This window comes from Erinaceus europaeus, chromosome 22 (genome assembly GCF_950295315.1).
Source record: "Erinaceus europaeus chromosome 22, mEriEur2.1, whole genome shotgun sequence".
Taxonomy (NCBI): domain Eukaryota; kingdom Metazoa; phylum Chordata; class Mammalia; order Eulipotyphla; family Erinaceidae; genus Erinaceus; species Erinaceus europaeus.
Window position 1 is genome coordinate 14,238,505 of NC_080183.1, and position 16,564 is coordinate 14,255,068.

Genomic DNA, 16,564 nt, shown 5'->3' on the forward strand with positions numbered 1-16,564 from the left:
CCCCCCCAGCTCTCCTTGGTAAGGACTGCCAGCAGCCAGGCCACTCTGTTTATTTCAGTGACTCTGCTGTTGGTGTTTGCTTTCTCCATTGTGTTTAGATGGGAGTTTCAGAAGGTGTCTCTTTAGCTTAGTTGGTTCTCAACAGATCCAAGACAAAGAAATTTCCCTTCTTGGGCAAGGCTTACGAGAACCTGTAACCTGATAGCTTGGCCTTGATCCAAACTCTAGTTTACTAATTACCTCTGGCCAGGGCAGTTTACCCTTTTGGCCCTGTAGTGGGGAGGGTGAGAACGCATCACTTTACAAATCGGGTTTGAGGACCGGAAAAGTGCGCAAGGTTGTGGGCATTTTAATACACGAGCACCTCTGACTAACTGAAAAGGACCTTAATTGCTCCCTTTGCTTTAAAGTAGATCAAGATGTCTCAAAAACCAAACAAGCAGATAGCAAGCCCAATTGAAATGTTGTCAGCTTGGAAGGAAGGAAGTATGCCTGGGGAGGGAGGAGGACCTGAGTACAAGAGTTCAAAGACACATCGGCCTCATTAAATATATATATGAACACTGAGGGATCTGGATCAAATCTGTGGTGCTCTGGAAAGAAAGTCAGATGCTCAGTGTGGGCTTCATGTGGTATTTAAGGGAGAAAACGGAGATCTTTGTGTCGCATGTTGAGAATTCTTTGAGGGGCAGTTCAGAAGGCAAATGGAGGAGGCTGGGAAGCAGGTTTTTGGCGTGGGGCAGATGCCAAGGACTCCTCTCTCAATTGCTGTGGGCGAGAGAGAGAGTAATTCAGAGCCATCAAGTGCTGCATTGTTAACAGGCTTCTGACTTTCAAATATTTATTCTAAACATAAATCGTTGACTGCACTTGGCATGAGAAAGGGTAAAATCACTGTCTCTTGTCCCATGCCTGGCCCAGACTTTGATACCTGGGGACTTTTCAAGAAAAATAGAGTGAGGATGATAAGGCATCGTGTAATGTTGGTTTGATGCTACACTGCATTTGAGGTGGCCTTATTCCTTTAACAGCCACGAGGAATTACATGATGATTACAGTAGAGTTTGGAGGGGTTGAACTGAGAGATTTTCGAGCAGAATGGCCTAGAAGTCTGCAGCAGAAACTGCCCAGATCAGTAGCACGCTCCTGATATAGGTGCAGAGTCTCTGCAGATGCCACACAACTTGTTTCTTGGAATCACTGTTCAGGCAACTTAAAGATCCACTTTGAGGGACTGGCGGTGGTGCACTCAGTTGAGCACACACATCACTGTGCCGTGCCCAAGGACTCGGCTTCAAACCTCTGGTCTCCATTGCAGGGGGGAAGCTTCACAGGTGGTGAAGCAGTGCTGCAGATGTCTCTCTGATCCTTTTTACTTCCCCCTTCTCTCCCTAGTTCTCTCTGTCTTTATCAAAGTAAATGAATGAATGAATCAATCAGTAAATCAAGGTATGAAAACCATGGCCACTGTGAGCAGTGGATTATGGTGTAGGTACAGAGCCCCAGCAATATCTGGGTGGTAATTAAAAAAAATAAAAGTTTCTGGCGGTAGCGCAGCGGGTTAAGCGCAGGTGGCGCTAAGTGCAAGGACTGGCATAAGGATCCCGGTTCGAGCCCCTGGCTCCCCACCTGCAGGGGAGTCGCTTCACAGTTGGTGAAGCAGGTCTACAGGTGTCTATCTATCTTTTTTTTTTTTTTAGGTGTCTGTCTTTCTCTCCTCCCTCTGTCTTCCCCTCCTCTCTGTCTTCCCCTCCTCTCTCCATTTCTCTCTGTTCTATCCAACAATGATGACATCATCAACAACAATAATAACTACAACAATAAAACAACAAGGGCAACAAAAAATAAATATTTTTTAAAAATTTAAAGAAAAGTGTCTGTACTTACATGTTCCAGGCTTATAGGGCAACAGTAAACATTTGTCCTAAAATTTCATGTGTAAGAGGGCATGCCAGAAGTTGCTGGCATATGAATGGTGTGTGGAATGTGTCCGGGGAGTGCATTAATGTGACTCCTCTCCTTCTCCTCAAGTTGTCAGCTTCCTCTGCAGAGTGTAAGCAGAGGGTTTTATTATTATTATTATTTCTTTATTGAGGGATTAATGTTTTACATTCAACAGTAAATACAATAGTTGTTGTACATAACATTTCTCAGTTTTCCACATAACAATACAACCCCCACTAGGACCTCTGTCATCCTTCTTGGACCTGTACTCTCCCCAGCAGCTCACCCATCCCAGAGTCTTTGACTTTGGTGCAATACACCAACTCCAGCTCAAGTTCTACTTGTGTTTTCTCTTCTGATCTTGTTTTTCAACTTCTGCCTGAGAGTGAGATCATCCCATATTCATCCTTCTATTTCTGACTTATTTTACTTAACATGATTTATTCAAGCTCTATCCAAGATGGGCTGAAAATGGTGAAGTCACCATTTTTTATAGCTGAGTAGTATTCCATTGTGATATATAGACCACAACTTGCTCAGCCACTCATCTGTTTTTGGACACCTGGGTTGCTTCCAGGTTTTGGCTATTACAAATTATGCTGTTATGAGCATAGGTATACACAAATATTTTTGGATGAGTGTGTTGGGTTACTTAGGATATATCCCCAGGAGAGGAATTGCAGGGTCATAGGGTAGGTCCACTTCTAGCTTTCTGAGAGTTCTCTAGACTGTTCTCCACAGAAGTTGGACCAATTGACATTCCCACCAGCAGTGTAGGAGGGTTCCTTTAACACCACAACCTCTCCAGCATTTGTTGCTGTTACCTTTTCTGATGTATGACATTCTCACAGGAGTGAAGTGGTATCTCATTGTTGTCTTTATTTGCATTTAAGCAGAGGCTTTTTTTTTTTTGCAGGAGAGAACTCAATAATTCTTCCTCTTAGTTATTAATCTACATTCCTGCAGTGACAATACCAGGCTTTTGCTTTTTTATAGCTTGGCTTTGCCCTTCTCTGGGCTCATCAAAAGCACAGACTTGACTGCAGCCCAATCAAACAGCTCATTAACACAGGACCCAAGATGATCCAGGAATGCTGCTGCTTTTGTTGCCAAGTGAGCAAATGCTGGGGAGGGAACTGTCAGGATCTGATCCAGAGATGCCAGGTTTCCGCTGATGACTCTGGTTCTGCTTGAAAGGATAAATGACGCTACTCCAGATGTCCCTCACCCATAGAACCGACAGCGCCGACAGCCATTCTGGCTCTCATAGACTCTGCACATTGTTTATGTGGCATTGCTGTACAAAAACATCACCGCAGGGCGCTGGGCGGTAGCGCAATGGGTTAAGTGCACATGGCGCGAAGCCAAGGACTGGCACAAGGATCCGGGTTTGAGCCCCCGGCTCCCCACCTGCAGGGGGTCGCTTCACAAGCAGTGAAGCAGGTCTGCAGGTGTCTTTCTCTCCTCTCTGTCTTTCCTCTCTGGATTTTTCTCTGTCCTATCCAACAACAACAGCTATAACAATAATAACAACCGATACAAGGGCAAGAAAATGGGAAAAGTAACCTCCAGGATCAGTGGATTCGTAGTGCTGGCACCCAGCCCCATGATGACCCTGGGGGCAAAATAAACAAAGAAACAAAATCACTGCACTTGACCCAGCAATGCCACTGCTAGTTGTATACCCCAAAACTATGCAAACACTGATTCGAAGAGATCCACACACCCCCAGGTTTATAGCAGCTTTATTCAGAGTAGCAAAAACTTGGAAACAACCAAAGTGCTCTTCGACAGATGACTAGATAAAAAAAAAATGTATGGAACATACACTCAACAGAGTATTATGCAGCAGTTCTTCTTCTAGCGTTTGCCCTTCTTCCGTAGCCAGTCAACAGTGTCAGGTTGAGCCTGATGTAAAGTTTAGAGACCTCCTTTGAATCTGGAGAGGTGGCAGTCGTTGACTATGTGGGTCATAGTCTGTCTGGAGCCGCAGGGGCAGTTTGGGTCATCTCTGGCTCCCCAGCGATGGAACATAGCGGCGCACCGGCCATGGCCTGTTCGATAGCGATTGAGGAGGGCCCGATCATAACGTTGCTAGGTCAAAGCCGGGTTGACGCTCGCAGGGGTCTATGAGGAGGTGTTTATTCTTTACCTCAGCTGACTGCCAGCTCTGTTTCCAAGAGACTGGAACAGAGAAGTTCAGTGTAGGCGTAGGGGACCAGATTGCAGCAGTAATAATAATGATTAAAGGTGATATTGTGTCCTTTGGGATAAAGGGATGGAATTGGAGAAGGTGAAGCAAGTAAGGAGGCAAAGAACAACTACAGAATAGTTTCACTCATGTATGGAATATAGACAGCTGAGTACACAAATGTGAAAAGAACAAAATGTCAGCCTATTTCCAAGACTGTGGTCGAACTATAGTGGTTATGGGGGGGGGGGGGCAGACCTTTGGTAACAGGAGTGGTGAAAAAAAATTAAATTCTTTTTCTTTTTCCTCATTCTTTATTTGTAAAATAAATAAATAAATAAAATAAGTCACCGTTCCTACCAAACCCACGTTTCTCCCTGACCCGGTGCCCGGGGATAGAAAACGGTACAGAGAGTGTGGGTAGTCCTTCTCCTGTTGGTGGTCTGACCTACCAGTTTCCAGAACTTCTTAGAGTTTTTTCATAAACTAAATGGAAGAAACTATCTTATTACAGTTGTCTCTCCTGTTGCATATTTGTGGTGAATTTAGACTTTTTAAAAATATATTTTTATTGATTTATTATGGGACAGAGAGAAATTGAGAGGAGAGGGGGGAGAGACACCTGCAGCCCTACTTCACCACTCGTGAAGCTCTTCCCCTGCAGGTGGGGGCTGGGTCCTTGTGCGCTGTAATGTGTGCGCTCAACCAGGTGTGCCACTACCTGGCCCCTGAAGTTAGGCTTTATTTTTGTCTCATTGTGTTTTTCCGTCACTCCTGTCCCATAGCCATTTAAGCAGAGTCTTGAGCAGTCTACCAAACAAGTTAAAAAGTCCCCGTGAGACTGGGGAGACGCCTCAGTGTGCTCAGAGCTCAGGATTTCTGTATGCGCTTCAGGACCCAGTGGTCCCAGGTGCAGCTCCTGACAATACTGTGTTTCAGAGCTGAGTAGTACTCAGGTCTCAATTTTCCTCTTTCTCTATTTGTTATGAAAATATACAAAGCCTTTTTTTTTTTTTTTGCCTCCAGGGTTATCGATGGGGCTCGGTGCCTGCACTACGAATCCACTACTTCTGCGGCCTTTTTTTTTTTTCCTCGAATTTTTTGGATAGGACAGAGGGAAATTGAGAGGGGAAAGGAAGACAAAGAGGGAGAAAGATAGACACCTGCAGACCTGCTTTATCGCTTGTGAAGTGACCCCCCCTGCAGGTGGGGAGCCAGGAACTCGATCTAAGATCCTTACACACATCCTTATGCTTCATACTATGTGCGCTTAACCTGGTGTGCCACCGCCCGACCCCCTAAATCTTTTTTTAAGGGAAGGAATGGGAAACTCCAAATAAATAGGGGCTACGTGTGCACTTGAGATAGGATAGCCTTGCATATGAACTTTCTCCCCTCCGTTGAGCCTGTGGGCACTATCTTGCCCTCTCCAGACACTTTTCTGTCTTCCTATGTTTTCTGCTGTCTGCAATTCCTTTTTTATTTTATTTTATTTTTTTACTATCCTTATTTATTAGATAGAGACAGTCAGAAATCGAGAGGGAATGGGGAGATAAGCATAGAGACACCTGCAGCCCTGCTTCACCACTTGCAAAACTTTCCCCCCTGCAGGTGGGGACCAGAAGCTTGAACCTGGGTCCTTGGGCACTGTAACATGTGCCCTCAACCAGATGTGCCCCCACCTGGCCCCCATCTGGAATTCTTTTCTCTACCACCCCCTACCCCCCCCCCCGACCTTCTAAGTAAGTGTTTAATAAAAGTAGAACAGAAAGCAGCATCTTAGCTTTGGGGACACTTGTAATCATTGCTGCGACATCCCAGCCAGGTCACCTGGGTCAGGGCAAACAGTTGTGGGTTCAGCCACCACAGTTTTAAGTGCATTTCTTAAGTGGTCGCACTGGCATGTGAAGTAGGTAACAGGGAAATCATGTGGGTGTCTTTGTGTGTGTGTGTGGGGGGGGGGTCGGTTTGTCTAGCCAGTGCTTGGTGGCTAAAATATAATTAGCATCAGCTTGAGAGCTTCAATAAGCTCCAGTTTCCTGCTTCTCGGGATGGTTTGCTGGTCCTGTCTGTTACGTCCTTCCATGATGATTTCTACTGGTGCGTTGGTGCACCTGCTGTTACGCTGTGGTGTCCTTTGGAGAATGTACCCTGATGGTCCATTGATGACCTTCTACCTGCTGGCACCTCTAAGCCAGGCAGGCATATCACAGAGAACCTTCCCCAGATCAAGTCCCCAGAAGGATCACCTGTCACCCACGTCATCTTTAAACCCCCACAGGATAATCTAAATTAGCATTGAGTGGACGTAGCACTGAGAATCAGGCCATAACTTTAGTTTGAGACTGAGACTTTGGGGTTAAATAAGCCCCAGACGTGTGTATGTGCAGGCAGGAGTGGAATGTAGGAACGTCAGCTGAAGCTTGAACCTGAGGGCTTTATCTTTCTTTTTTTTTTTTTTAAGATTAGGATGGTAGTTTTGGCTTTTCCTTAGATATCACATTTGGTTGGAGGCAGCATTTCTCTCCCATTATTTAGTGTAATATAATTGCCAAAAAAAATAATAATAATTACCCTGATTAGTCTTCTCTTTGAATCTAGTCTCTTGCAAAGTGACTTTGCAAATCCTTCTGTTAAGAAGTAGAATCTGCCCCAGTCCCTGAATCTGAAGGAATGTGAAGAAATCAGGGGGTGTTTATGTTCCATGCTTAGTCTAGGTACCAGGAGACCTCAGACTCCTCAACTTGTTTTGTTGGAATCCAGCCCAGTCACCACGTGGGCATTCCTGGATTCACTTGATACAGCCCAGAGAAACTTGTCATCTCAGCTGACAGTGATCCCACACCAAACATGGTGGGTCCTACCTCAGCCTACTGACCTCAGACACACCTCAGGCGGGCCCAGAAGAGCTGGAGTCATAGACACATAAACAGTGATTACTGCACATTGTTTTATGCTACTTAGTTTGGGAGTGGTTTACAATAACTGAGATAGGCCATCATCTAGAGATGGTTCCCTTGTGTTCACTTCTGAGTCTGTTAAAAATGACCTCATGTGGGAGTTGGGTGGTAGCGCAGCGGTTTGGGTTAAGCGCACGTAGCGCAAGGTCCAGTGAGGATCCCAGTTCAAGCCCCTGGCTCCCTACCTGCAAGGGAGTCCCTTCACAGGCGGTGAAGCAGGTCTGCAGGTGTCTCTCTTCCTATCTCCCCCTTCTCTCTCAATTTCTCTCTGTCTCTATCCAATAACAAATAAACAAACAAAAAAATAATAAAATAAATGGTCTCATGTAAGCTTAGTGCAACTCAGCAGAAGAGATTCAGTCATAAGTTGTTTTGATCACCAGCATTCTTTAAGACCTTTTTTTTAAATTAATTAATTTATAAAATGGAAACACTGACAAAACCATAGGAGGGAGTCGGGTGGTAACGCAGCATTTGAAGTGCACGTGGTGCAAAGCTCAAGGACCTGCATGTAAGGACCCTGGTTCCAGCCCCGGCTCCCCACCTATAGTGGAGTCGCTTCACAGGCGGTGAAGCAGGTCTGTAGGTGTCTTTCTCTCCCCATTTCTGTTTTCCACTCCCCTCTCCATTTCTCTCTGTCCTAACAACGATATCAATAACAATAATAATAACTACAACAACAATAAAAAACAAGGGTAACAAAAGGAAAAATTAAATTAAATTAAAAATAAAATAAAAAACCCATAGGGTACAATTCCTGCCACCAGAACTCTGCATCCCATCTCCTCCTCTGATAGCTTTCTTATTTAACCCTCTGGGAGTATGGACCCAGAGTCATTATGGGGTGCAAAAGGTAGAAGGTCTGGCTTATGTCATTGCTTCCCTGCTGAACATGGGCGTTGGCAGGTGGATCCATACTCCCAGGCTGTCTCTCTCTTTCCCTAGTAGGGCAGAGCTCTGGGGAAGCGGGGCTCCAGGACACATTGGTGGGATCATCTGCCTAGGGAAGTCTGGTTGTCATCATGGTAGTAGCATCTGGAACATTTAAGACCTTTTTAACAGCACAGATGCCTAGACTTTGTGTTAAAGTTTGTGTGTGTTTGTTGGGGAGGAGGGGCGGAGAACTAGGCAGTGTGGGATCATTACCGGGTATGCCCCTGCTCTGGCCCTCGTGTGTGGACTAGGAATCCGTAATCCAGAGAGTCCCGGTGATTAACTGGGATGGAAAACTCATACTTCTGTGGTTTTGTCATTCTCTAGTTCACCTATAGTTACACAAATAACTTCCTTATGCATAGATAACCTGTGAGCAAAAGTTCAATGACCCTGATCCTACATGGGGAGAAATTCACAGGCGCTGCAGTTGTCTTTCACTGCGTGAACTCCATGAAGAAATGGGCATTGGACATGTAATCAGATCTTGCTTTAAGAGCCTTGTATTTTTATTTTTGGTTGGCTTCACTATCACTTTATAGAGGGAATGTTGATTTATAGGATTGTTGTTGTCACAAGGATACATTTTCACATTTCCCCAAGACAGGCATCTCACTGGTCCCACCACAGGGACTTGGGTCCCCAGCCTCCCCTTAGTGCTCCCATCTGAGTCCCCATATGTGCTGCAATTGACCAGAGTCTTTTGAGGTTTTACCCTATATTTAAGGACCTTGTATGTATGTATGTATGTATGTATTTATTTATTTATTCAGTTATTTACGTTTTAAGGTATCCTTTCTTCCATCCTTTTCTTTTCTTTTGCCTCCAGGGTTATTGCTGGGGCTCAGTCTCAGCACTACGAATCCATTTCTCCTGGAGGTTATTTTTTACCTTTTGTTGCCCTGGTTGTTTAACGTTGTTGTTGTTGTTGCTGCAGTCATTGTTGCTGGATAGGACAGAGAGAAATGGAAAGAGGAAGGGAAGACAGAGAAGGGGAGAGAAAGACAGACACCTGCAGACCTGCTTCACTGCTTGTGAAGTGACTCCCCTGCAGGTGGGGAGCTGGGTGCTCGAACCGGGATCCTTGAGCCAGTCCTTGTGTTTTGCACCATGTGCACTTAACCCACTATGCTACTGCCCAGCCCCCAGGACCTTATCTTCTAATGAAGGAGAAAAAGATCCAGTGTGTGTGTGTGTGTGTGTGTGTGTGTGTGTGTGTGTTTAGTAGGTTAGCCCACAAATTGCAGGTGAATTGTCAGTCTGATGGGTGTACCAGTTGTTGCTGTAATCATGATATATTATGTACAAACATAGCATTCAGTGGTTTACAATATTCTTCTTTTCTCTGTATTCTTTCCTATATAATCAAGAGGCTGGGGGAGAAAGAGAAGGAGAGAGAAAGAGAGGACTGCTGCGCTGCGTCACTTTTTATAAAGTTTCTCCCCCACAGGTGAACGATTTGCTGTTATCAGCTACTGTTTCTTTTATTTTTAAATTTTTATTTATTTATTTATTCCCTTTTGTTGCCCTTGTTATTTTATTGTTGTAGTTATTGTTGTTGTTACTGGTGTCGTCAACTACTGTTTCTACAGGCTTAGATGGAGGACCAGCTGACCTAGGCTGGGCTCATTTGAGGGGAGCTTTACCCAATATGCCCTTGACCCTCCCCCTGGGACAAACTGGTAGTTAGGGATGTTGTCATGCCAATGATAGAGACACAAGAGTACAAGCCACAACACGCAAGCTTCTGGCTGTGCCACTAATCTGTTAGCATACTGTTGATCAAAGTAAGCCACATGGGAAACCTAGTATCAAAGGGCAGGAAGGCGCATATTTGCAGAGAGAAGCTGCAAAGTTTTATGACAAAGGGCGTAGGTACAAAAAGCCATAAGGAATTAGTGGCATAAGTGCAATTTTTTTCTTAGTGGGAGAGGGCCATGTGAGGGAGTTCAGTTTTTCCCCCCTTTTTAGGAAAGCTTGTGAAATCTTAGCTACGTCCCAAATGGCAGAACAGTGTTCAGCTTCTGCAATCAGCCTGTGCCTTGCTCCGACCTGACAGCATTTTAAAGGGAGAAAACTTCTCACAAGGAGGTCAGATACCTCCCTCTGTGTGCTCACCCATTCTCCAGCCAGAAAGCTGACAGGCCACTGGGTCCATGGTCCAGTTTCAGAAGGAAGGACTATCTTTGTGGCAGAGTCATTACTTGAGCATAGATGGTGTCCTTTTGTTATTATTACTTCTTGGCAACAAAAGAAGGCCGTTTCCATGAAGTAACCACTTGGTACTTTTTCTGAAATCCTAATTTGGATGAAAATCTCTTCCCTCACATCCCATTTGTTTTGTGAAAGACTTGTGCCCATGCTCTGGTTGAGAAACCCAAGACTTTCAAATATCCTCCAGGGCAGAAGCTGTGCTTAAACAGTGTCACAGGAGTATATTGTTGGAGCGCCTGGCTTCAGCCCTGGTTTAAAGTCACTGTTACTGATCATCCTGTCTTTGGATCTCCGTGGTGTATCAAAACTGCCTCTGAGAAAACGGAAATACAAAGGATTATGTAACTCTTCTGAGACCACATCCACTAGCCAACTGAGACTTGCAACTTGGGCTCTTGGGTTTCAGCTTTTGTTTGGCAATTCAACTGGTGCTGCCTTGTTGCACAAAAAGCATGTGAGGACATATTACCTACTGAGTTGATCCTGCTGAGAAAAAACAGAAACAAAAACAAGCAAACAAAACCCAAAGAACACCTTCCCTCCTAGTGTTAGTTTTCCCTGGAAAACAGATCCAGCGGGAAGCTGCTTCATAACATGGGAGTTCCATGCCAGTTTTAGAGAAAGTAAGCTGGTTTATCAATCACTTTTCTTTTTTGAACCAGAGTACTGCTCAGCTCTGGCTCATGGTGGTGCAGGGGATTGAACCTGGGACTTTAGAGCATTATGCTATCTACCCCTGCCCATAATCACTTCTTTTAAAAATCTTAATATATTGTTTATATCAGTCACTTCTAAACTGTTTTCCAAGATTTTTTTTTCCTCCAGGGTTATTGCTGGGGCTCAGTGCCTGCACCAAGAATCCACTGCTCCTGGAGGCTATTTTTTCCCTTTTTGTTGCCCTTGTTGTTGCTGTTTTATCATTGTTGTGGTTATTATTATTGTTGTTGTTATGTCGTTTGTTGTTGGATAGGGCAGAGAGAAATTGAGAGAGGAGGGGAGACAGAGAGGGAGAGAAAGATAGACACCTGCAGACCTGCTTCACTGCCTGCGAAGTGACCCTCTGCAGGTGGGGAGCCGGGGGCTCGAACCGGGATCCTTACACCGGTCCATGTGCACTTAACCCATTGTGCTACCGCCCGGCCCCCCGTTTCCCAAGATTTTGTTATTACTGTCTTGACTAGAGAAATAACAGGAAGTGGGGACCGTCTCCCCCCTAGCTCCTTGCGAATGTGTTACTTTTGTGTGTCTCCTGAGCTCGCCTGCCATTTCTGTGGCCTGGTGACAAGTTGCCTGTGCAGGGGCTGATGTCAGTGGTTCTCTAGCCAGCAGTGCTGTCCTAGCATTACCTGGAAAAGAAAAGAGTATTATGTGCAGTGTTTAAAAACTACTGCTTTGTAGGAAGCGTGATGCAACTGGAATGCACATTTCAAATGGCATTTTTGGTCAGATGAACAAATGACAATTGTTGGGTAATGGCACTGACCCGAATCTCTAGTATCTGCTCTGACTGATGGATATGTACAGGCTGGCTGTCTTGGCTACGTTGTTTCCTTTCTGGTGATGTCTTAACTGCAAGTCTCGGGTCCCCCAGATACACTGATGTTACATAACATATTGTTATTTGAGCAGGATTTCTGTGCCTTACTTTTCATCTTACTCAGTGCCACATGCGACCCCTGCCTTGTTCACACTGAAAACTGGGAGCTAGCATTACAGAGTGCAAATAAATAGCTGTGGGAGGAATGAGTGACTTCATGCTAAGACTACAGCATCCAGCTGGGGGCAGGGGGGGACTTGTCTTCTTTCTAGGAGTTTGTGCCCATGAAAGGGCAGTAAAGTGTTAATGTTCTCTCCTGGAGCTTGAAGGGATTTGGATATAGATCTCAGAATCGAATTCTTTCTGCTACTATAGCAACAGGTTGAGAATTCCTGGGGCATTGTCCCCTGCCTATGTTGAAGCCTGCTTTTGTTGAAAACATTGCTGCTCAGACAACTTCATTGTAGATGGGGGGGGGGGGGCTTGGCAGAAAACTGGTTTTCTATGACGTCTCAATGAAGGAGCTTCTTTTCAGAGATAAAAAGCACCACAGAGCAAGGACTAAGGCTTATGCAAGGCGCGGAGAGGGGAAAGGAGGGGAAGAGAAGAGAGGAGAAGGACATAGAGGGGAGGAGAGGGAAAAGGGGAGAAGGGAAGTGAAGGGAAGAGGGGAGAGAAATAAATACCTTGCTTTGATTAGAGGGGGCATTTCTTTTTCTTTTCTTTTTTTTTAATTTTTACTTATAAAAAGGAAACACTGGGAGTGGGGTGGTAGAGTTAAGTGCATGTGGCACAAAGCACAAGGACCAGCTGAAGGATCCCAGTTCGAGCCCCCGGCTCCCCACCCGCAAGGGGGGGTCGCTTCACAAGCAGTAAAGTACGTCTGCAGGTGTGTCTACCTTTCTCTCTCCCTCTCTGTCTTCCCTTCCTCTCTCCATTTCTCTCTGTCCTATCCAACAACAATGACATCAATAATAACAACAGCAATAATAAAACATGGGCAACAAAAGGGAATTAATTAATTAATTTTTTTTTAAAAAGGAAACACTGACAAAAACCATACAACCATCCACACAGTTCCCACCACCAGAACTCTGTATCCCATCCCCTCCCCTGATAGCTTTCCGATTCTTTAACCCTCTAGGAGTATGGACCCAGGGTCATTATGGGATGCAGAAGGTGGGAGGTCTGGCTTCTGTAATTGCTTCCCTGCTGAACATGGGCGTTGGCAGGTCGATCCATAGTCCCAGCCTGACTCTCTTTAGAGGGGGCATTTCTAACATTTTGTTTACTGAAGAGTGAGATGGGGAGGAGTTGAGGTTTACTCTGGTTAATGGATCATTTTCTCCTTTCTTAATGAGGCTTCACTTTTGAGAAACACCTCCTGGCAACACTTGGAAAGCTTTTCCCATTACGTTATTGCTCAGCAAATAGAGTTAGACTCTTGGATTGTTGCCCACATTCACTTCTAAGTTGGGAGAGGTAGGGTGGTCCAGAGTGTATGCTTTTACCTGTCCTTCTAATCACTCTGCCTCCAGTTGTTGACTGAGAAGGACGCGCTAAGCAAGAGGGAATGAAAACTGGAGGTGTTTTTATTTGGGGTAGCAACTGATGGGGGACATGACTGCGTGAAGTTGCTTAGACAGTTCTGCCTTCATGGAGGCTTTTCCCAGAACGCCTCTCAGGTTACCAGGGCTGCATCCCAGGGTGGTGATCAGAGCTTAGGGCTAATTGTCATGTTGGGTTTTTTGTTTGTTTGTTTGTTTTCCAGGTTTAGTGGACTAAGTCAGGAGGTTTTAAATATCCCTCTGGACTGGCTCATCACATTGCTGCAATACTCTGACCAGTTCTGTGGCGTATCTTTTCTCTGCCTGATTCACTCTGTTCTGGTCTAGGTTTTGAAACACGTTGGCAGAATGTGTCTAAACATCTGAACAAACAGAAACATTTCTTCAGATGTGCCACTGAGGTCTTTTATTAAATGTCCAGGTTAATTTTTTTTTTTTGTTTTTTAAGATTTTAATTATTTGTGGGGAGGGAGGGTGGAAAGAGAGAAAGATAGAGAGGGAAGGAGGGAGAGAAAGGGAGAGAACATACAGATGAACTGAGACGTCACTCTGGCTGGCACATGCAATGCTGGGGATTGAGCTTGGGACGTTATGGTTGATAATGGTTGATATCCCCTGTGTCATACCCCAGGCTGCTAAACGTTCAATTTTCAAAATATTTTCTCAGGAGTCGGGTGGTAGCACAGTGGGTTAAGCACACGAAGCACAAGGATCCCAGTTCAAGCCCCTGGCTCCCCACCTGCAGGGGAGTCACTTCACAGGCAGTGAAGCAGGTCTGCAGGTGTCTTTCTCTCCTCCTCTCTATCTCCCCCTCCTCTCTCCATTTCTCTCTGTTCTCTCTAACAACAATGACATCAGTAACAACAATAATAACTATAATAATAAAAAGAGGGCAACAAAAGGGAAAATAATATTAAAAAATTAAAATATATTTTCTCTCCTGCCAGCTATGCACTATGCGGATATGGTCCGAGCCTTGGTGTTTGTGCCTCAGATTTCTGTCACCACTTTAGGCACTTCTTCTTCTTCCGTAGCCAGTCAACAGCGTCAGGTTGAGCCTGATGTAAAGTTTCGAGACCTCCTTTGAATCTGGAGAGGTGGCAGTCGTTAACTATGTGGGTCATAGTCTGTCTGGAGCCGCAGGGGCAGTTCGGGTCGTCTCTGGCTCCCCAGCGATGGAACATAGCGGCGCACCGGCCATGGCCTGTTTGATAGCGATTGAGGAGGACCCAGTTTTTAGCAGCAGGCCTGTGGTACAGACCTAAGAGCCCTGGGCTGGGAGCCGAGAGCTGGGAGCCTGGGATTCTGGTCCTAGCCTTACTGACCTTGAGCAGCTCACAGGACAGAGCTTTCAACCCCATTATATATGAAAGGACTTGGATGACACTACTAAGATTTCTTTTTCCCAAGATCCCTATATGGGGGAGAGAGAATAATGATTCACAAGGCAGCTGCTGTTATGTGAACGGAGTATCTTTTTAAAAATGTTTTTGAAAATATATTTAATTCCTTTTTTGAATTTGTTTCTTTATTGGGAGATTGTTTTACATTTGACAGTAAATGTAATAGTTTCTACATGCATAGCATTTCTCAGTTTTCCACAACCCTCACTAGGTCCTCCACTATCGTTCCAGGACCTGTACTCTTCCCCCCCCCCCTGGAATCTTTGACTTTGGTGCAATACACCAACTCCAGTTCAGGTTCTACTTGTGTTTTCTCTTCTGATCTTGTTTTTCAACTTCGGCCTGAGAGTGAGATCATCCCATATTCATCCTTCTGTTTCTGACTTATTTCACTTAACATGATTTCTTCAAGCTCCATCCAAGATGGGCTGAAAACGGTGAAGTCACCATTTTTTACAGCTGAGTAGTATTCCATTGTGTATATAGACCACAACTTGCTCAGCCACTCATCTGTTGTTGGACACCTGGGTTGCTTCCAGGTTTTGGCTATCACAGATTGTGCTGCTATGAACATAGGTGTACACAAATCTTTTTTTGATGCATGTGCTGGGTTACTTAGGATCTATCCCCAGGAGAGGAATTGCAGGATCATAGGGTAGGTCCATTTCTAGCTTTCTGAGAGTTCTCTAGACGGCTCTCCACAGAGGTTCCACCAATTTACAAAAGACTTTCTTTCCTTTTTTTTTTTTTTAAACCTGAGCACTGTTCAGCTCTGAGTTGTGGTGGTTGGGGGATTGAACCTGAGACTTTGGAGCCAGCCTTAGGCATGAGAGTGTCTTTGCATAACCATTATGCTATCTGCCGCCCCATGAATAGAGTTTCTTATGTCCTGTGATAGGTGTGTATACACCATACCCACCACCAGTTCCTTCTTCATCCTCCACCATTGTGTCTGTGTGTGTGTGTGGGGTGCAGCTGCCTTGCCCCACATCCCCCCAGAGCCCTTGACTCTATCGCAGTAAACCGCAGCCAAAGCTTCACCCTGTATTTCCCCTTTCTTTGTCTCTTTAAGTTTTACCTCCCCAGTGAGGTCGTCCTTCTCCCCCTGATTCATCTCACTTAATACGATTCCTTCAAGGTTAATAGGATTTCTTCCACATCTTTCCAGCATAAACATAATAAGCGCACTCCTATTTTAAAAGTAGAGAAGGCTTTGCTTGGGTGAACATCTTGCAGTTTTCAAGGCAAACATGTCACCACTTGACTAACTCCTACCCCAGCTCTCTGCTTCAGTGTCACTTCCTGAGGGAAGCTTTCCCTCACCCCACCAACCTCACCCCATGTTGACTCAGGGCTCCCACCTTATGTTCTCTGGTAAGTGTGTAAATGACCAAATTTTTAAAAGTTTTTTTTACTTATTTTTTATTTATTTATTCCCTTTTGTTGCCCTTGTTTTTTATTGTTGTTGTTACTATTGTTGTCAGATAGGACAGAGAGAAATGGAGAGAGGAGAGGAAGACAGAGAGGGGGAGAGAAAGATAGACACCTGCAGACCTGCTTCACCACTTGTGAAGCGACTCCCCTGCAGGAGGGGAGCTGGGGGCTCGAACCGGGATCCTTACGCCAGTCCTTGTGCTTTGCGCCATGTGCGCTTAACCCGCTACGCTATCACCCAACTCCCATAACCAATTTTTTTTTAAGATTTTATTTATTTATTTATGAGAAACATAGGAGGAGAGAGAAAGAGCCAGACATCACTCTGGTACATGTGCTGTCGGGGATTGAACTCAGGACCTCTTACTTGAGAGTCCGAT

At 45.0% G+C, this 16,564-nt stretch overlaps 1 protein-coding gene across 2 annotated transcripts in view; it reads left to right on the forward strand.

Annotated features, from left to right (window-relative positions):
- The window catches only part of STON2 (stonin 2), a 112,804-nt gene that overhangs the window by 42,814 nt on the left and 53,426 nt on the right, over positions 1–16,564 (forward strand). The gene's annotated exons all lie outside the window — the stretch shown is intronic.